At 38.5% G+C, this 22,595-nt stretch overlaps 1 protein-coding gene across 4 annotated transcripts in view; it reads right to left on the bottom strand.

Moving 5' to 3' along the window:
- Positions 1 to 22,515, bottom strand: part of MAP3K2 (mitogen-activated protein kinase kinase kinase 2) — a 112,196-nt gene extending 89,681 nt beyond the window's left edge. For 2 of the 4 annotated variants that reach the window (XM_074334513.1, XM_074334507.1), the window contains exon 1: positions 21,997 to 22,161. The gene's annotated coding sequence lies outside the window, so the exon portion shown is untranslated. Of the gene's footprint in view, positions 1 to 21,996 lie in introns of all 4 variants that reach the window. The other 2 variants (XM_019718001.2, XM_019718000.2) reach the window with 2 other exon arrangements.
- Between the last annotated feature and the right edge of the window lie 80 nt (positions 22,516 to 22,595).

A 22,595-nucleotide genomic window follows, 5' to 3' on the forward strand; every position in this document is an offset into this window, starting at 1 on the left:
TGGTGGTATCATTATGAAATCATGTTTTTTAATATGTATGGATAAAAAATATATATAGATGTGCATGTTCACGTGCATATATTTGTGTGCACATGTACACATACACACATGTATGTACCTATGCACGTTTTATAGCTTTGGCTACTGAGACCTGGGAACAGTAACATCCTACTCACGAGTACACCTGCTAATTGGTAGTTTCTAAATAACAACCTTCACAAAAAGGAACCAGGGCTCCTTGAAAACATGGGTTATTTCCAGGAATGAAGCAGGTAACTTGCAAGATGAGCCTAGAACATCTCACTACGCCAGAAAAAAAACATACAAGTAATCATGGGACATATCAAAAATACACAAAAACCAGTCTGGAGGGGCTCTCACTCACTAGCCAAATAAAGGAAAATGTGAGCATTAAAATAATCAAAGGTTACAATCCATTGAATATAAAAGGAATTCATGCGTTCAGACAAATTATAAGTAGATGAATCAATAAACTAAAGAACAGGGCTGGCCCGGTGGCTCAGGCAGTTGGAGCTCCGTGCTCCTAACGCCGAAGACTGCTGGTTCGATTCCCACATGGGCCAGTGGGCTCTCAACCACAAGGTTGATGGTTCGACTCCTCAACTCCTGCAAGGGATAGTGGCTTGCACCCCATGAAACTAACATTGAACAGGCACCTTGAGCTGAGCTGCCGCTGAGCTCCCAGATGGCTCGGTTGGTTGGAGCATTGTCCTCTCAACCACAAGGTTGCCGGTTGGACTCCCGCAAGGGATGCTGGGCTTCGCCCTCTGCAACTAGCAACGGCAACTGGACCTGGAGCTGAGCTGCGCCCTCCACAACTACAATTTAAAAGACAACAACTTGACTTGGAAAAAGTCCTGGAAATACACACTGCTCCCCAATACAAAGTCCTGTTCCCTTTCCCCAATAAAATCTTTAAAAAAATAAAAATAAAGAACAGGGACCTTTTCCTTTTTTGACATTGAAAGCATGGGTGCTTGAATGTAATTTTATTATAATACTGTAATAAAATTACAAAATAACCATTTGGCAATCATCAGTAGTAATAACTCAGTCAATAAAAATATCAATGAATGCTAAAACTAGTGGTTCAAAATATCCAATAATTATAAAGAAAAAAAGAGTACCTTTTTAAGTGTAGAAATCTGTCAGAAAGCTTAGTCAAGTGATTAATATTAAGATCACTGGTAATGGGCAAATTAAAATCATTTACTACCTGATAGGATGCATTGAGAAGAATATCACATCACCTCTTGTGATGTTCCTGCCAAAAATATACGTATAACCTAAACTGAATCATGAGGAAGCAATGACAAACCCCCCAACTGACGGATATTCTAAAAGTTAACTTCTCTCTAAATTTCAAAACTGTCAAGATCATGAAAGTCAAAAAGCACAGAAATATTGTTCCAGAGAGAAAAAATAACTAAAGATAAAACTAGATATAAAATACGATCGTAAGTGAATTACTTTGCTAAAAAGGACATTAATGAGACGACTGGCAAAATCTGAATGGGTTCTGTAGATTAGATACTATTCTGTCAATGTTAACTTCTTGAAAAGAATTCCTTCAGTCTCTAGACTGATTATATGAAAAATTCAGTCTCTAGACGGATTACATGAAAAAATGCATTCCCTTATTTGGTAACCCGTTGTATTTACTACACACAATGAAATAAATTCCCTGATATAACAAGATACAGAGAAGATGAAGCTCTGGGCAATCGCTCCCAGATTTACCCTTTCATAAATGGGATTCCCTCATAAGATCACCAGACTGTCAGACGGAAAACCTTGTAATTCACAGGGCAATGGGTAAAGTATTCAAAAGGTTTCAGCCTCAACAGTGGAAATGGCACTAAACTAATCGATGTTCTAGTTCCATCTGGCAAAGATTAAAAGGAAGACACAAAGGATCTATTTCTGAATAACTTACTTGCATCATGGAACAAAGAATATTTATAGGAATACAAAAGTTGAGTGCCCAAGAAGGTAAAATTCGTATGTGGTACCAAATAAAAAAGTATCAAGTGTGAAAAACAGAAAAATATGACTCAATCAATAGAGACACAGAAATGACACAAATATTACTACACAAGGTCATTAAATATACTTGTCATAGCTAGATTACATCTATTCAAGGACGTAGAAGAAAGATGTTAAGTAGAGGCTTGGCAAGTATTTCCCTAATTTTCATTTTCATTTATTTTTTTAAATTAAAGTTTAGTGGGGTTACAACGGTTACTAAAATTACATAGGTTACAGGTGTACAATTCTGTAACACATCATCTATTTATCACATTTTGTGTTCACCCCAGTCAGTTCTCCCTCCATCACCATATATTTTATCCCAATTACCCTCATCTACCAACCCCCTCTCCTCTTACCCTCTGGTAACCACTAACCTATTGTCTGTGTCTATGAGTTTTTGTTTCTTCACTGGTTTGTCTTGTTCCTTTGTTATTTTCAGTTTTATATACCACGTATCAGTGAAATCATATGGTTCTCGACTTTTTCTGACTTATTTCACTTAGCATAACAATCTCCAGATCCATCCATGTTGTCAGAAATGGCACTATTTCATCTTTTCTTACCACAGAGTAGTATTCCACTGTGTATATATACCACAACTTCTTCATCCAATCATCTGTCAAAGGACACTGATTGTTTCCATGTCTTGGCCATTGTAAATAAAGAAATAAGAAAAACAGCACATATATCTTTATGGATAAATGTATTCAGATATTTGGGGTAGCTATCCACGGGAGAGGGATTGCTGGGTCATATGCTAATTCTTTTTTTTTTTTTTTTTAAGACTTTATTGGGGAAGGAGAACAGGACTTTATTGGGGAACAGCGTGTACTTCCAGGACTTTTCCAAGTCAAGTTGCTGTCCTTTCAATCTTAGTTGTGGAGGGCACAGCTCAGCTCCAGGTCCAGCTGCCGTTGTTAGTTTCAAGGGGCACTGCCCACCATCCCTTGCAGGAGTCAAACAGGCAAACTTGTGGTTGAGAGGACACGCTCCAACCAACTGAGCCATCCGGGAGCTCAGCTGCAACTCAGCTCAAGGTGCCGTGTTCAATCTTAGTTGCAGGGGGCAGAGCCAAGGAGTCGAACCAGCAACCTTGTGGTTGAGAGCCCCCTGGCCCGCGTGGGAATCGAACCAGCAGCCATCGGTATTAGGAGCACAGAGTTCCAACCACCTGAGCCACCGGGCCGGCCGTGGTAATTCATTCTTAATTTTTTTGAGGAACCTCCACACTGCCTTCCATAGCAGTGGCACCAATCTGCATTCCCACCAAGAGTGTATGAGGGTTCCAATTCTCCACAGCCTCTCCGACACTTTTTATTATTTGTCTTGATGATAGCCATTCTAACTGGGGTGAGGTGAGGTGATATCTCATTGTGGTTTTTATTTGCATTTCTCTGATGATTAATGATGTTGAGCACTTTTTCACATGTCTATTGCCCATTTATTTGTATGTCCTCTTTGGAGAACTATCTATTCAGGTCCTCTGCCCATTTTTTAATTGGATTGTTTGTTTTCTTTGTTTTTGAATTGTATGAGTTCCGTATATACTTTGGATATTAGCCCCTTATCAAAGGCATTGTTTGCAAAATTCCCATTCGGTTGGTTGCCTTTTTATTTTGTCGATTTTTCTTTTGCTGTGCAGTAGCTTTTTAGTTTGATACAGTTCCAATGATTTATTTCAGCTTTTACTTCCCTTGCATTTGAAGTCAAATTCATAAAATCCACTTTGAACCCAAGGTCCATAAATTAGTACCTATGTTTTCTTCTATGCATTTTATTTTCAGGTCTTATATTTACATCTTTCATCTATTTTGAGTTAATTTTGGTACATGGTGACAGATAGCAGTCTAGTTTCATTCCTTCGCAACCTGGCTTTCCAATTCTCCCAGCACCATTTATTGAAGAGGCTGTCTCTTCTCCATTGTTATGTTTTTGGCTTCTTTGCCAAAAATTATCTGTCCATATTTATGTGGGTTTATTTCTGGGTTCTCAACTCTATTCCATTGATCTGTGTGTCTGTTTTTCTGCCAATACCACACTGTATTGATTATTGTTTCCCTGTAGTACAAGCTAAAGTCAGAGAGTATGATAACTCCAGCTTTTTTCTCAGGACTGCTTTGGCTATTCAGAGTCTTTTGCGGTTCCATACAAAGCTGATGATTTTTTTGTTCTATTTCTTTAAAAAATGCCATTGGGATTTTGATGAACATAGCATTAAATCTGTGTATTGCTTTAGGTAATATGCCCATTTTATCTATGTTGATTCTTCCAAACCATGAACACGGAATGTCTTTCCATTTCTTTGTGTCCTCTTCCAATTTCTTTAAAAATGTCATAGTTTTCAGTATATAGGTCTTTCCCATCCTTGGTTAAGTTTATTCCTAGCTATTTTATTCTTTTTGTTGCAATTGCAAAAGGAATTGCTTCTTAATATTTTTTTCTGAGATGTCATTGTTAGTATATAGGAATACAATAGACTTTTGTATTACCATGTTTCCCCGAAAATAAAACCTAGCCAATCAGCTCTAATGCGTCTTTTGCAGCAAAAATTAATATAAGACCCAGTCTTATTTTACTATAAGAACCAGTCTTTATTTTACTATAGTAAATTAAGTCTTATTTTACTATAGTCTTATTTTACTATAAGAAAACCAAATAGAATTTCTAGAGATTAAGAACGTAATAAAAGATATGAAGAATGAAATAGCCAGCCTAGGTAGTAGAGTTGACCAGATGGAGGAAAGAATCAGTGACATTGAGATAGGAATCTGGAAATGCCACAGATAGAAGAGACACTTGAGAGTTAAAAGACATGAAAGAACTCAGCAAGAACTTTTTGACTCCATCAGAAAAAGCAATATAATAATGGGCATACCAGAAGAAGAAGAAAGAGAGAAGGGAACAGAGAGTTATTCAAACAACTAGTTGACGAGAACTTCCCAAACTTGTGGAAAGAACTGGATCTTCGAATCCAAACGGCAAATAGAAGACCTAATTACCTCAATCCCAACAGGCCTTCTCCAAGGCACATTATATTGAAGCTTTCAAAAATCAACGACAAAGAAAGAATCCTCAAGGCAGCCAGGGAAAAGAAGACGGTAACCTACAAAGGAAAACCCATTAGATTATCATCAGATTTCTCAGCAGAAACTCTAAAAAACCAGGAGGGAGTGGAATAAAATATTCAAACTATTGAAAGAGAGAAATTACGAGCCAAGAATAATATATCAAGAAAAGACATCGTTTAGCTATGAAGAAGGAATAAAGAACCTTTCTAGACATACAGAAGCTGAAGGAATTTTCTAACACATGACCTGCACTACAGGAAACACTGAGGGAGGCTATTCGACCTGAAACAAAAAAACCAAAAGAATACAAAACCATGAGTAGTATTATATACAGACAGAAGCAGGAAATCGCAACCCCCTACACCAAATAGGACACTGTACATTTAAACATAACATACGGGGGAGGGGGGGACTTCTAAAAAAGGAGGAAAAAGACAATTTACTTCTGCAGCACACAAATCAACTCACAGCATAAACAGGGACAATTTGTGACAACAAAAACATAAAGGGGAGAGAGTAAAGGTCTAAATGAGCACAACAGAAAAAAAGGCGTACTGAAGAAAATGGAATACTCTAAACATCAATCTTTCTTTTACAGAACTTAATGGTAACCACTCAAAAAAATCCAGAACTGAAATATATAACACACAAAAAGAAGAAATACAGGAGAAAATCATAGCATACTACCACACTAAAATAACAGACAGCAACAAAAAGACAAAGAAACAAGGGAGACACCACCCGACAAGAAAACCAGAAATAGAATGATAGAAAATTCGCATATATCAATAAGCACCCCAAATGTAAATGGATGGAACTCACCAATAAAGAGACACAGAATAGCAGATTGGATCACAGATGTAAACCCAACCATATGCTGCCTCCAAGAGACACATCTCAGCTACAAGGACAAGCATAGACTCAAAGTGAAAGGGTGGAAATTGACACTCCAAGCAAATGGTATCCAGAGAACATCAGATGTAGCCATAATGATATCAGATTAAACAGACTTTAGGATAAAAAAGGTATCAAGAGACAAAGATGGACATTTCATAATGGTAAAGGGGACTACACAACAGGAAGACATAACAGTCAGCAATATTTACCCCCAACCAGGGAGCACTGAAATACACTAAGCAAGTACTAACAGAACTAAAGGGGAAAATTGACCAAAACACAATTATAGCAGGGGACCAAAATACATCATTGAAAGCTATGGATAGATCATCCAAACAGAAAATAATGAAACAGCAGCCCTAAATGACATATTACATGAAACGGACATAATTGACATTTATAGAGCACTTCATCCTAAAACATCAGACTATACATTCTTTTCTAGTGTACATGGAACATTCTCAAGGATAGACCATATATTGGGACATAAAACTAGCCTCAGCAAATTTAAGACGACTGAAATCATCCCAAGCATATTCTCTGATCACAAGGCTTTGAAATTGGATATCAACTGCAAAAAGAAAGCAGGAAAAACCACAAATACACGGAGATCAAACAACATACTTTTAAAGAACGTCCTTGGGTCAAAGAAGAAATTAGAGGAGAGATCAAAAGATACACAGAAACAAATGAGAATGAAAATACATCCTACCAAAAATTTTGAGATACAGGAAAAGCAGTTTTAAGAGGGAAATTTATATCATTACAGGCCTATCTCAAGAAACAAGAAAAATCCCAGATAAACAACCTCACGTTACACCTTAAAGACCTAGAAAATGAAGAACAAACGAAACCCAAAGTCAGCAGAAGGAAAGAAATAATAAAAATCAGAGCAGAACTAAATGAAATAGAGAACAAAAAGACAAAAGAAAAAAATTAATGCAACAAAGAGCGGGTTCTTTGAAAAGATTAATAAAATTGACAAACCCTTAGCTAGACTCACTAAGATAAAAAGAGAAAAGACACAAATAAAGAAAATCAGAAATGAAAGAGGGGAAGTTATCACAGATGCCACAGAAATACAAAGGATCACCCAAGAATACTATGAAGGACTATATACCACCAAATTCAATAACCTAGAAGAAATGGACATGTTCTTAGAAACATATAGCCTTCTTAGGCTAAATCACAAATTGGAAAAAGTAAACAGACCGATCACCAGTACGGAAATTGAATCAGTCATCCAAAACCTTCCCAAAAGCAAAAGTCCGGGACACATGGCTTCACTAGTGAATTCTACCAAACCTTCAAAGAGGATCTAATACCAATCCTGCTCAAACTCTTGCAAAAAATTGAAGAAGAGAGAATACGCCCTAACTCACTTTATGAGGTCAACATTACCCTGATACCAAAACCTGGTAATAACACAAAATAAGAAAATTATCCCAATATCTCTGACGAACACAGATGCAGAAATCCTACACCAAATTCTAGCAAATCGAATGCAACAATGCATTAAAAAGATTATACATCACGACCAAGTGGGGTTCATCCCGGGGGCACAAGGATGGTTCAACATCCACAAATCCATCAATGTGATACATCACATAAACAAAATAAAGGACAAAAATCATATGATTGTATCAATTGATGCAGAAAAAGCATTTGACAAGATACAACATCCATTTATGATTAAAACACTTAATAAAACAGGTATAGAAGGAAAATACCTTAACACAATAAAGGCCATATACGACAAACCCTCAGCTAATCTCATAATTAATGGTGAAAAACTGAAGCCCTTTGCTCTACATTCAGGAAAACGACAGGACTGTCCCCTATCACCTCTGTTTTTCAACAGTGTTGGAAGTCCTTGCCAGAGCAATCAGGCAAAAGAAAGAAATAAAAGGCATCCAAATTGGGAATGAAGAAGTTAAATTATCACTCTTTGCAGATGACATGATGCTATATATAGAAAACCCTAAAGACTCCACCAAAAAACTATCAGAAACAATAAATGAATACAGTAACGTTTCCGGCTACAAAATCAACATACACAATCCGTTACATTCCTATAGACTAACAATGAAATCTCAGAAAAAGAAATTAAAAAAACAATTCCTTTTGCAATTGCAACAAAAAGAATAAAATACCTAGGAATAAACTTAACCAAGGATGTGAAAGACTAATACACTGAAAACTATGAGACATTTTAAAAAGAAATTGAAGAAGATACAAAGAAATGGAAAGACATTCCGTGTTCATGCATTGGAAGAATCAACATAGTTAAAATGGGCATATTACCCAAAACAATATAAAGATTTAGTGCAATTCCCATCAAAATCCCAATGGCAATTTTTAAAGAAATAGAAAGAATCATCAGATTTGTATGGAACCACAAATACCCCGAATAGCCAAAGCAATCTTAAGAATAAAGAACAATACTGGAGGTATCACACTCCCTGACTTTAGCTTGTACTACAGGGCAACAATAATCAAAACAACATGGTATTGGCAGAAAAACAGACAAACAGATCAATGTGAATTGAGAACCCAGAAATAAACCCACATAAATATGGACAGATAATTTTTGACAAAGAAGACAAAAACATACAATGTAGAAAAGACAGCCTCTTCAATAAATGGTGCTGGCAGAATTGGATAGCCATGTGCAAAAGAATGAAAGTGGACTGCTATCTGTCACCGTGTACCAAAATTAATTCAAAATGGATCAAAGACGTAAATGTAAGACCTGAAACAAAAAAAATGCATAGAAGAAAATATAGGTATAAACTTACAAACCTTGGGTTCAAAGAGCATTTTTATGAATTGGACCCCAAAGGCAAGGGAAGTAAAAGCTAAAATAAATGAATGGGACTATATCAAACAAAAAAGCTTCTGCACAGCACAAGAAAACATCGACAAAATAAAGAGGCAACCAACTGAATGGGAGATTTTTGTAAACAACGCCTTTGATAAGGGGCTAATACCAAAAGTATGTAAGGAACTCATACAACTCAACAACAAAAAACACACAATCCAATTAAAACATGGGCAGAGGACCTGAACAGATATTTCTCCAAAGAGGACATACAAATGGGCAATAGACATATGAAAAAATGCTCAACATCACTAATCATCAGGGAAATGCAAATAAAAACCACAATGAGATGTCACCTCACCCCAGTCAGAATGGCGATCATCAACAAGACAAATAGTAACTAGTGTTGGAGAGGCTGTGGAGAAAAAGGAACCCTCATACACTGTTGGTGGGAATGCAGACTGGTGCAGCCGTTATGGAAGGCAGTGTGGAGGTTCCTCAAAAAATTAAGAATAGAATTACCCTATGACCCAGCAATCCCTGTCCAAAAAATCTGAAAACATTTATCCATAAAGATGTGCCCCAATGTTCATTGCAGCTTTATTTTCGGTGGCTGAGACATGGAAACAACCAAAGTGTCATTCAATAGATTATTTGATAAAGACGCTGTGGTATATATACACAATGGAATACTAGTCTGCCATAAGAAAAGATGAAATAGGACCATTTGTGACAACATGGATGGATCTTGAGATTATAATGCTAAGCGAAATAAGTCAGACAGAAAAAGCAGAGAACCATATGATTTCACTGATAGGTGGTATATAAACCAAAAACAAAAGAACCAGACAAACAAATGAGAAACAAAAACTCATAGACACAGACAACAGTTTAGTGGGTACCAGAGGGTAAGGGGGAGGGAGGTGGTAGATGAGGGTAAAGCGGATCAAATATATGGTGATGGAAGGAGAACTGACTCTGGGTGGTGAACACGCAATGTGACATATAAATGATGTATTATAGAATTGTACACCTGAAATCTATGTAACTTTACTAACAATTGTCACCCCAATAAACTTTAAAAAAAAAAAGAAAGAAATCCCTCAGGCGCATCCCTGAGTAAACCTTACAACCTTAACGCAGAATGCAGCAGTCCATGACTATGGGAATAACTGGCTGATGCTGATTCATATACTTGACATGATCTCAGAACACATAACTAATCTAATCTTTCTCAAGTCATGGAAAAAATTATACATGCAGGGACATGGCAGAATGTGGGTGAAGTCAGTAGAATGTAGCCGTGTACCACTCACGACTGGAAAGTCACTGTTGCACCATTTTTAGAGTAGATTTGTATCAACACTAAGGGTATTTTCTTCTTTTATTTCCTCAGAGTGTCTGAGCAACTTAGGTATTTTGTAAATACTGACGTACTGTTCGTACACATTTTAAGTCCTATTATACAATAAAATTACTAATTTTAAAAAGGAGTCAATAGGTTACTTAAAAATGCCTAAACTGGGGCCGCTGGATGGCTCAGCTGGTTAGAGCACGACCTCTTAATGACAGGGTTGCCGGTTCAATTCCCCCATGGGATGGTGGGCTGCGCCCCTTGCAACTAAAGATTGAAAATGGCTACTGGACTTGGAGCTGAGCTGTGCCCTCCACCATTAGATTGAAGGACAATGACTTGACTTGCATCTGATGGGCCCTGGAGAAACACAGTTCCCTAATAGTCCCCAATAAAAAATTTTTTTAAAAAGTGCCTAAATGGATTTATAAATACACTGAATCCATCACATAAATCATGATATTAACCTCCTTAAACTGAATCAGAGGACATTGGTCTCATTTCTTTATATTAAAATGAACAAAATATTTTGGATTAAAAGTCCACAAATGCCATTAAAATGTAGCCAAGTCAGCCAAACTTAGAGTAATCACAAACTTAACAAATAATGACAATGAAGTATCTTTAAGGCACAAATCTAAATTAAAACTTGAGAGCATTTAGCTTTTATTAAAAAATAGCACAGAAACAATTTAAAATTGATTTCACCTTAGATTGCAGATCTGTTCCCAAAGGCTTATAAAAAATAATAAATGTCAACCCACATTTTCCCAGTGCCTATTAGTTTTCAAAAATAATTTTCAAAAACTTCTTCACAGCATTGCCTCTGTGGTAGGGCTGTTCACAAATAAAGTTGACTCTTGAATAATACAGGTTTGAACTGCAGGGGTCTACTTATGTGGATTTTTCAATAAATACCTATACTGTTATCAAACTGCAGCTGGAGCCATGGAGGCGGAGAGTCGGCTGCATGCACTGCTCTACACCATCTTCCACGGGGGAGTTGAGCATCCACGGGTTTTGGTATCTGAGAATTGGATACCAATTCCCCACGGATATTTAAGGATGTAGACAAAAAGGAATCACATACTAAACCTGACAAGCTCAGGGGAGGCCAGCATGGCGGGCCCTACAAACTCAGAGCCCGAAAGTAACCACAGGATGGTGGGAACATAAAACTTCCTAACTACAAGTGGGTCATGGCAGGCAGTCACATCATTGGCCTGCAGCTTCCTTGACAAAAGTCACTCTCTACTTTAAGAAAGCCTGGCTATTGTCTTCTTGCATCTAAGATAAAATACCCTTGGAATGTCAGAGTAATCCCTTTTTCTGGAGCCCCCAGGGGGCACAACCCCTTGCACCAGAGCACGAGACCACAGAACCCCTTATTCTTACCTTGTTCCCTGAATACCACCTCTATGTGCTATAAATGTTAATTATTAAGCATCCTGCTCCCATCAACATAAAAGATGTCTCTCCATTTTCTTATCCAATCTCAGAGATTTCTCCATTTTGCTTTCTCCCACCCCCTTATTTATCATCAATGGATTTCACGTAAACCTATGTCTCCTCCTTTAATTCTAATGTATAAAATAAGCTGCAAAAGTGCCATTCTGTGGAGCATTTTCTTAATCTGTTGAAAATTTGCTTGCCCACAATAGTTGGTTTGGCTAAAATAAACTCATTAAAGTTCTCTTCAGGTTTGGACATTTCCTACCTTGACAGGGACAACTAAGCTTTTGCGCAGTCAGAAGTTATACATAGATTTTTCACTGTGCAAGACTGGCACCCCTAACCCCATGCTGTTCCAGGGTCATCTGTACTTGATTTTCCCCTTCTGAGCGTATGGAACTATTAAACTTCCCTACCTTGTTCAACTCAGATACAAGCATTAGACTTCCTGTGGCCAACACATGCAGGTGAAAGTGTCAATGTTTCTTCCAAGTAAAAGCTTTAAAAGCCACAGTGTGCTTTGACACATTCCATTTTTTCCTTCTGTCCTTGGTATGACATTGTGATTTATAAAAAAATATATTTGAATATTGAACAGCAACTGTTATTGAAAATAAATACATATTTGGTCTTCAATCCCATTTCTGGCACAGAGATCCTAAAACCCTTGGAATTTCCTAAAATAACAACAATGTGCCTTTTGATATTCAAAACAAATCCCTTTAAACCACACCTGAGCTGAGTTTATGTTAATGAGATCACTTTTAAAAAGCACCTACAAATAGAGGCTGGTAGCCAGTGGGAACCAATCAGGTGATACTGTAAGAGGTTTGCAACTTTCAGCCCCATCCCCTTGGCCTCTGGGAAGAAGAGGGGCTGGAAATTAAGTTCAACTTCCAAAGGCTAATTATTTAATTGATCATACCTAGGTAATGAAGCCTCCATTTTAATGATTTTTTTTTCCCCCAACCCAAAAGGATAGGGTTAGAGAGCTTCTGGATTGGTAGACACCTCGAGGTGCTGGGAGAGTGATATACTCAGGAGTTTCAGGATATGGCTGCCTTTTCTTTATTTCACCAGGGACCTCCCTGTTTACTAACAACATGCTAACTAACCTGTCTCACCACTACCTGGAACATTACTGGTTGCCAAGTGTAAAGAAAAAACACTATATTTTCCTTTATATTGCACTCAATACTTCTCACACTTAGGGTCACTGTGTGTGTGTGGTTTTCAGAGAATGAAATATACTCAGAGAATGAAAGCTCCACACCCCCAACCCCCGCTTTCCCCATATCTTGCCCTATGCATCTCTTCCATTTAGCTGTGCCTGAGTTATACTCTTTTATAACCGGTAATCTAGTAAGTAAAATGTTTCCTGAATTCTGTGAGCCAAAATTAATTGAACCAAAGAAGAGGTGACAGGAACCTCTAATTTGTAGTCATTTGGTCAGAAGCTTAGGTTAACTACCTGGCCTTGCAACTGGGTCTAAAAAGGAAGGGAAGTCTTATAGGACTGAGCCCTTCACCTGTGGGATCTGACACTATCTCCAGAAAGATAGTGTCAGAACTGAGTTAAACTGTAGCACACCCAGCTGGTATCTCAGAGTTGCTGGGTGTGGGGAAAACCACACACACACAATGACCCTAAGTGTGAGAAGTATTGAGTGCAATATAAAGGAAAATATAGTGTTTTTTCTTTACACTTGGCAACCAGTAATGTTCCAAGTAGTGGTAAGACAGGTTGGTTAGCATGTTGTTAGTAAACAGGGAGGTCCCTGGTGAAATAAAGAAAAGGCAGCCATATCCTGCAACTCCAGGTTCTGGAATGTCTCCTTCACTCCAGGACAAAGCCATGAGAACGCACCTTGAGGTTAATAAATTATCTCATAAATCCCTTTTGGCCCAACAAAGGAGCAGATCTGACAAATACGGATGGGTTAGTTAATCCCTTTACGGTGGGCAAACAGGACAAGTCTGATAGATGAATCCCATTAGAAGGAACCAGCCCCCTTCCCCAGGTAGGCAAGGGGAGGCATAAAAGTAAGAACTTTTGCCTCAATCTCTGGGCAACCTGGTGGGGACCCCCTCTCATTCCAAGACCTACAACTCTTTATTCTTTACTTTTAATAAACTATCCTCTTTTACAACTCTTTGCCTCTCCTTGGTCCGTGCTTCCATTCTTCAGTTTCACAAGACACAATCACGGCAAAAAGAAAATATTCTACATCAGTGGCTCCAAAGTGAGGCTCCAAAGCAGGACCCAAAATAAGAATGACAATATTGAGCAGAAGTCCCCCACAGACCCTCAATGAACACACAGTAAGACAGAACAGGGACACGGCTCGGCTCTATTCCCTTAACCACCAGATCCCACACCACCCAGCTCAGATACTCTTGGGAGGCCAAGAAAAGCAACTTTCCATACATAAAACTTCCTCAAAGTAGTGGACCCCACATCCACCTGCACACACAATCTAGAGTTGACCGCTATAGAACCTTCCTGGGGTGGCAGCAATGAGCACCACCGCCATCTTGAGCCTACCAGGCATGCGCCAGGACCTCAGCATCAGCTACGTCTGCACAAGCAGCATAACCAGGAAGAAAGCAGAGGATCACCCCAGCTGATGCCAAGCCCTCCTTAACTCCGCCCTGTATAAAGCCTCGGCACTCCCTTCCGGGAGCAGCTGCAGAACTCCTCTCACAGGCTCTCTCCCCCGAGCTCCAGCACAGGCCCCAATAAATCTTGTCTGAGCTTCTGCTTTGGCCTCTTGTCACTTCCTAGAGAGCCTAAGAACCCAAGGTGGGTAACCACAGAATGAGCAAAACACCAACCTTTGTTGTTTTAAGCCACTGAGATTTGGGGGACACTGTTCAAAGCCTGTTCAGAATGACAGAGTCTAAAACCGAATTTAAAATCACAGTGAAAATTCCTAATGGGCATTCTATTCATTTCAAGAAATGTTGTGAACTCTCTCACGAAGCACATCATACTCTCCCACACTACTTCTCCTAAGTACCATTATGTTTTTAGAATACACTGTTTATTTTCATCCCACTGAAAAGTGTACATAACACAAATAAAGAAACCGTACAAGGCAGAACTCTTTAACTTAGAGATTATAAAGGATGAGCGGTGATAATAGCTGAATTTGACTGTGTTTTTTAAAACCATGTTTGCACTACCCCCAGAAGATTCCAGTGCACATACTCCCATGAAGAGTCCTCATGTAACGAGAGCGTATACGTAGTGGGGAGGCAGAGAAGGTAAGGAACCCTTGTTCTCAGTAGAAGAGTCAGATAAAATCCCCCAACTCTACTATGTGACTTTGAGCAAGATTCTTAACACCTCTGAGCCTGTTTCTTCACCTGTAAAATTAGGATAATATGATCTACCACAGTTACGGAGAAATTAAAGTGTTAAGTGTCTGGCACATAATAGACAAATATTACTTCTTCCTCCCAAGACACAGTTTGAAATTTATAGGAAATTGTGTGGTACCCTAAGTGCCAGAAGATATGCCTTTCTGAAACAAATATGTAAAGCTAAAGGAGATACCAGACCCAGATGCAAAACAGGATGAAAGAAAAAAGGAAATGGGTGAGATCAAGGATTCCCAAATAGATTCAACTGCAGAATTGAAATACTCATGAAAGATATGTTTAATACATATGGAAGGCACAAAGAACAGAACTGTCAATGTGGCTATGGAGGTCAAACCCAAGTTCTCTTAGAATGCAAAGCAACAAAGACATGAAAATATCGAGACAATGACAAATATGAAGGATGGAGGATGGACATCTCATCTAAAAACTATACACATTGCCAAGGAACCAGAATACAAAGAACGAAAAAAATAAAGACAAATGAAGGGGGAAAAAAACAACCCCGAAGGAACTGAAATAAAATTGAGATATTATGACTTGCTTTGAATCCTTCATTTAAATATCTGTTTAATACATACATCCACATACTCAAACACAGAAGGCAAGGAAACAATATTTTCTCTTATCCAACTGCCTTAAACCAATTTGGCAAATTAACATTCTCCTCTCTCTAAAAAGCCTTCTGATAAACTGCTGAGCATTCACCACTAGTTAAGCTTATTTTTTTAACAAACCAGTACACTTCTGCTATCAACTTACCAAGAATTAAATATGTAATTAAATATGTTTATGAACTTATAATTACATACTTTAATATTACATAAACCAATGAAAATGTGAATGTGAAAAGGGAGTTGTTTCTATGAAAACCATTAAGTGTTTAGAAAGATTCAAAGGCTAATTACAAAAACAAAATTGTTAAAATAGTTATAGCTGAATAAACTGTAAAAGACTAGGGGGGGATCAGACAACTCTAGATGGATCATGTATTCAGATTTCTTTACAACCGTTTTCATAGATAAAGTATTTAAGGTAAAAAACATCATTTTTATTCCCCTTATATTTTTAAAAATTAAACTGACCACGACCAGTCCTAATCACATTAACTAAAAGGGCGTCTGCGTACATCAAAAGACATGACCTGTGTGTACCCCCAAAAAGATTCATTTGATGTAAACTCCAAGAAGAAATTTATCTGCCAAGATGGACTCCCTTTTGTCAACCAAGGGCCCACATTTTACAAATAATAAGAGCCTAGTGGCCATTTGCTGACAGGGGCTCCTCCCATACTTTACACCAGGTAGAAGCTCAGACTGAACCTGGGCTTCCCACACTATGCCCTGCTTGTTTATGCCGCCTGGCCAACCACTGCAGGGAAACCCTGGTTTCATCTTTCTATCAACGGACTGAGACCTGTCCCCTCCAATCAGAACTGCACAACGTGATGCCTCATTTACATGAGACAGACCTAATTGGGAACCTGGGTGGGAACTTTCACTATAAAAGGCGGCCTCCCCTTTGATTCCGGGGAACACAATTTAGGTTGCTACCTGAATCTGTGTCTCCTGGGCTGCAGCTCCTTTACTAAAATAAATGTTTTTTATTTTTATTACAGTTTAAAATTAATTTTGATTTACACCCGTGTGGATTATAAATTTCTACAATAACTAATAATGTTTTTTGAACAGTCATCATATGCTAGGCTAAACATATTATCTCATTTAAATCTCATTAACAAACCTATGAGTCAAGTAGTATTATCTCTGCAGATAAAGAAAATGAGGGTTAGAGAAGTTAAACAATAAAGCTAGAACTCACATTCAGGTCTGACTCTCAAGTTCACACTCTTAACTGTTTACTACTTTTATTTTCTTCCTTATCTTTTATGTATTTAAATTTTTTAATTAAACATTATAATCACAATCAGTTAACGTAGGGTTTGCTGATTTAGTTAATTTAGTTTAACTGTCGCCTCATCCTCAAGGCCTTCTAGAAGTGCCCTCCCCATCCCGGTACACAGTAGGTACTCCATGAATGATAATATTACTTTGGTAAAGCAAATCCAATTTCCTGGTTGCCCCAATAAAGCAGACAGACATCATGGTGTGATTGTTCAGAGCACAGATTCTGGAGCCAGACCGCCTGTGTGCAAGTCCCAGCTCTATCCCACACAAGAAGTGTGAACTTACTGGCTCTATGCTTCACTTCCCTCATCTTTAATATGAGTATAATCATACCTAATGTATTCAGTTAACAGGGATTAAATGATTATCTTTAATGTAATATCGTGTTTCACTGAAAATAAGACCTAGCCAGACAATCAGCTCTAATGCGTCTTTTGGAGCAAAAATTAATATAAGATCCGGTCTTATATAAGACCGGGTCTTAAATTATATCATATCATATCATATAAGAACCAGTATTATATAGTATATTATATTATATTGTATTAGACCTAGTCTTATGTTACGTAAGACCCGGTCTTATTTTACTATAAGACCGGGTCTTATAGTAATTTTTGCTCCAAAAGACGCATTAGAGCTGATTGTCCGGCTAGGGTCTTATTTTCGGGAAAACGCAGTATTTAAATTAAATCAGTGTCTAGAATGTAAATTGTTTTAAGTTTTTTAATAAAATGAAATACCACAAAAGAACAAAGAAAACTTGTAAATTATCAGTGATTTGGTTGGCATCACCTTGTAAGAATTTTAGAACACTGTAAAGTGAGGCCCCTTCTGTCTGTCATTTCTCTTTTTAATAAACATTTGGCTCCAAGCACTATGCTAGGTGTTGGAGCACTAAAATCAACAAAACACTGCCTCTGCCCTTGAAGAACTAACTTCCAAGTGGAGGACACAGACAAGATTCCAGTGCGGTGTGGTAAGTACAATGGCAGAGGCAGATGCAGAGCGCTCCAGGAGCATCTGCCAAAGGTAGTGTGATCAGGGGTCTGAATTTTCAAGAGTACTGATAAAACCACACCTTAAACTATTCTTTTGGTTTGTCATTATTAATTATTAAGGTCCACACTAAATGACTAACTGCACAAATGGGAGAAAAAATACCTCTAGAAAAAACTTCCAGTTTATAAACCACACAGTGCTTTTTAAATTTATTGTATTAATGAATCTCAAAACACTCTTGAGCACCCATAAGAAAGGCAGTGTGCTAGTAACAAAAGGGACTCCAAAGAAGATTCTATCCCTATCTTCCCATCAGTTGGGAAGATAACGTACAGTACAACAAAAAAAACTAAGAAACAGTCTAAGAGTTAAATATTAGGTTGGTGCAAAAGTAATTGTGATTTTTGCAATTTTTAACTTTTAAACTGCAATTACTTTTGCACCAACCTAATAACAATAAAGGCAACAATACAAGAGATGTTACAAAGCAATTATGTGATTAACCACCATGAGAAACAAAGTCAACAAATCCCAGGGATAGACAAAAGACAAAGTTATACACATATTTTCTTAAAACTATGTGTGTATATAGATATAGGTATATCTCACACAACATTTGAGTATAAGGAAGTTTTATTTCCATATATACAGTTCATTTCTGATTTACAAGAGTTGTGTAGAAAAACTTCACATAAACTGTTTCACGAATTAAATCATATCATTAATGAGAGAATGTGTTACTTAAGTAAATCCTATTATAAACCCTTCTTTAAAACAATTACCTACAAAGTGTCAATTAATTAGTTGGGAAATTCAACTTTATATTACATACATTTGATATATTTCTATCTGGCTTAATTAAAGTGAAGTTCACCTCTAAATGTAAACAACATACCTCATTATCAGAAATTCCTAAGTGTCCAGTAACGTATTCATTATGAAATGAGGACAGAGTGAAGTTAAAAAAAACCTTATAATTCTTGAACGTCACATAGCGGTAGAATTAAGACAAGATTTTGGATCATCTTCCTCTCAGTCCAGTGTTCCTTCCATTACACCAGCAAATAGGCAGTTTTCTCAAAATGTTTTTTAGTAAATCCAGTATTCCTTTATTGTATTTCTGGCTATTTCTGTGCAATAAATATTGGCTTTAAAAATTTTTTTTTAAAAACACTCCTTGAGTGAGAGCACAGGAAAAAATAGCCATTGAGTTTTTCCCATTTTTCTCAAGCCAGGTTTATTTTTATGCATAACAGGAAACATCTAGAATTCATAATTAAAATCTTTAAAAATCCACAAAAATCAATCTGATTAATACATATAGTTGCACAGGATATTTTACAACTCCTGTGATTTTGTTTCTGTCTATAGACCAACAAAAGATGAACACTGAAATTGAAACGTTAGCCTGACAAAGATCAGCAATAAATACTACAACTACACATATTAGGTGAAAAGTTAATGGAGAACAGGCTAGCACTACAGTGCTAATTTACCACATGGATATTACATGTTAATTGCATGTAATTACCTTATCCCCCATAGCAAGTGATCAAACACAGCATCACAAATAATGTCTCTTAATAGGAAGCAATATGAAGTACACAGCATCACTTAGCAGTTATTCTTGTCCAAAAATATTTAATTTGAAATAAATCAACCCTTTAAATCTACAGTTAGCTAATATTGGGGAATAGGAGGCTGCTCTAAATGACACCCTGAGGGGAAAAAGATCAGACAGATTGAGAATGTGACTCACTTCATAAGACAACTGGCTTGTTCTCTTTTTAAAACAATCATCTTTTTTAAAAAGGGGGAGATGAGGCTGTTCTAGATTAGAAGAGATAAAAAAATATTAACAACCAAATGCAGTGAATAAACCTTGATGGGCTCCTGGTTTGGTGGGATTGGCTGTATAAAACTGTGAAAGATTTTTCAGTACAATTGGGGAAATTTAAATATGGATGGATATTAGATTACAGTAAGAAATTAGCAATAAGAAACTGTTAACTAATTATCAACAAGAAAATATAAACTAAGAAAATTAATAATAATGGTATTTTGGCTGTATAAGAAAATGTCCTTATCTTTGAAGATGCATGATGACATCTTTAGGTGTAAAGTGTCATGATGTCTACAGCTTAGTTTCAAACGGTTCAGCCAAAAGTAATATGCACATATTTATAGATAAAATAAATATGGCAAGATGCCAACAAATGCTGAACCTAGAGGGTCATCATATGGATGTTCACTATTAGCAATTTTCTGGATGCTTAAAATTATTTCATAATAAAACATCGGGTGGGGGGATGTTTTATTATGATCTCCAATTTTACAAAGGAAAAAAAAAAATCAACCTGAAATCAAAGCTGTAGAAACTGTCAAGAACCAAACACGACTTCATTTTAATACAGCATCTGTGAAATATAGTTTATCTCTTTGGTAACAATAAGGTTAACTAGAAATGAAAGCTCCACCTAAACCACCCCTTAAAAGATTGAGTCTATAATGCAATCGAATTATTTGCGATAAGCCTTTAACAGCTAGTTCTCTCAAAAAGACATACAGAGAGCATGACTAGATAACCATTCTTTTAATGGTATCATATTCAACATAATTCAACAAGGCTCAACATGTTTATATTTTAACCAAACAACAAATCAATCTGTGAACTATCCACTTCTTAACTCTACAATTTGATATTTTCTCTACATTCAAGTACAAATTTTCTTAAACATGATAATATACTAGAGAAAATTATAGAGTACTATAATTGTGCATTAACAGATTTCTCAAACATTTAAAACTATGCATGACATTTCAGATACTCAAAGAAATGTATCAACATTTTCTTCTGTAAAGAGAAATGTAAAGGCTCTTTACTTTTTTAATAACCATAATCAAAGAAATAGTACAGGCCAATACTAAAATGAGAGTTTTCAATTATTTTATGAACACCGATTAGTGGCCACACAGAAATGAAAGGGGGAAAAAAAATCACACCATTAAAATACAACTTTCTACCATATTCTACACATTAAATTTTGACACTCAACTCAGAAATATTGCATAAGACAATGCAAATTACTACGTGTGTTGCCACTGCCACATAATCCAGCAACACATTTTGCAATAAGGAAATCTCAAATAACTGCGAGTTCGCTGTATGCATCAAGAATAAACTGCACAAGTAAAATTGTACCTTTTCAAGAAATACGCAGTTTTACCAAATATATTTCTTCTTTTTGATAAGAGGGGAAATTTTTTTCTGTTCAGGCGAACTGCAAAAGAGGTAAAGGTGCCAGAGCCACCTTTTAAAAAGTAATTTTTTTTAAAGCCAAGAAAATTATTTGGCTAGGCTGCAGCAAAACACATCAAACATCCTATGTTAGAGCAAGTAAACTATATGTACCTATATATTCAGAATTTACACCCAGGGAGAAACTCTCCGGTTATTCTCATTTTCCTTAAATATATTTTTGCAAGACACAGAAATACAATCCTACAGACATATTCCAATCAAGGATCGCAAATTACCAGCTGCATGACCTTGGCAAGTTCCTTGACCTGAGCCTCAATCTGATCACCTGTAGAGTGGGAGACACGTACCCACCTCACTGGGCTGAGCCGATGAAGTGAGATAATGCACGACAGTTGCCTGGCGCACAGTAAGTGTTAAGTGTTAGCTAAATGTTCCCTAAAGAGAGAAGGGGGAATCCACCCTCATCAACAGATTACCACAACGTGGCAGTGCAAAGACAAGCACTTTTTCCCTTACTGCATGTAACATTTCAGCTTCTCCCAGGGTCCAGCTGCAATCTTCCAAAATCCCTGCGGAGTACGTGTCTGACAGCTACAGAGCCCAGCAGTCTACTTCGCTCAAACCTGGGCTTCAGGACAGAACGCAGAGGGTCCGAGATCCGCCCACCGGGAGCAGGGCCACCACCTAGCGAAATCCCCGCCCCAGGAACATGCACAGGCCGGCTGAGGCCCCCTCCCCGCGGCCCCTGCCCGCGCGCGCGCGCGGCGCGCCCACACATTCACACTCACAGAAGCACGTACCGGCCACTCCGCGGGGACGTGGGGAGGGAGCCGCAGGCCGCACGAAGGGCCTGCGCCGGCCTCTTAGCCCGCCCCTCCGCCCCGCGCGGCCTGTCACCGCGCCCCCCGGTCGGGGAGGCCGCGGACCCCCGGGGGTCGGAGGGGCGCGCGAGGAGTCAGGCGCGGGCCGGGGAGCCAGGCCCGTCCCTCCTTCACATGGAGCCCGGGCCGGGTGACGGGCGCGCGGCCCTTCGCGGGAGGCGGGAGTCGCTCAGCGCCCCTCGGTGCTTCTCTCTCGCGCGGCCCCGAGGCCCGCGGGAAGCTGGGCAGGAAAGGAGGAAGCCGCGGACCGGGCGCCGCCAGAGGCCGGAGAAGGGCCAGGAGTGGCGACTCCTCGGCTAGGGGTGCCGGGCCTCCAGGTCGTCGTCCTCGTCGTCGACGCGCGGGCCGCGCGACCCCCGAACGCCGCAACCAGCGGCCGCACCACCCTCGTCAGGCGCCGCCGCTGAGGGGAGCCCGGCCGCCACTACACACGGACCAGTGACGTAGGGCGTAGCGCGGCGGACGTCACGGCCGGCTCGCTCGTGCGCGCTCAGCCCTCCGCCCGCCGGAGCAAGCCG

Source organism: Rhinolophus sinicus, linkage group LG01, assembly GCF_036562045.2.
Source record: "Rhinolophus sinicus isolate RSC01 linkage group LG01, ASM3656204v1, whole genome shotgun sequence".
Classification (NCBI taxonomy): domain Eukaryota; kingdom Metazoa; phylum Chordata; class Mammalia; order Chiroptera; family Rhinolophidae; genus Rhinolophus; species Rhinolophus sinicus.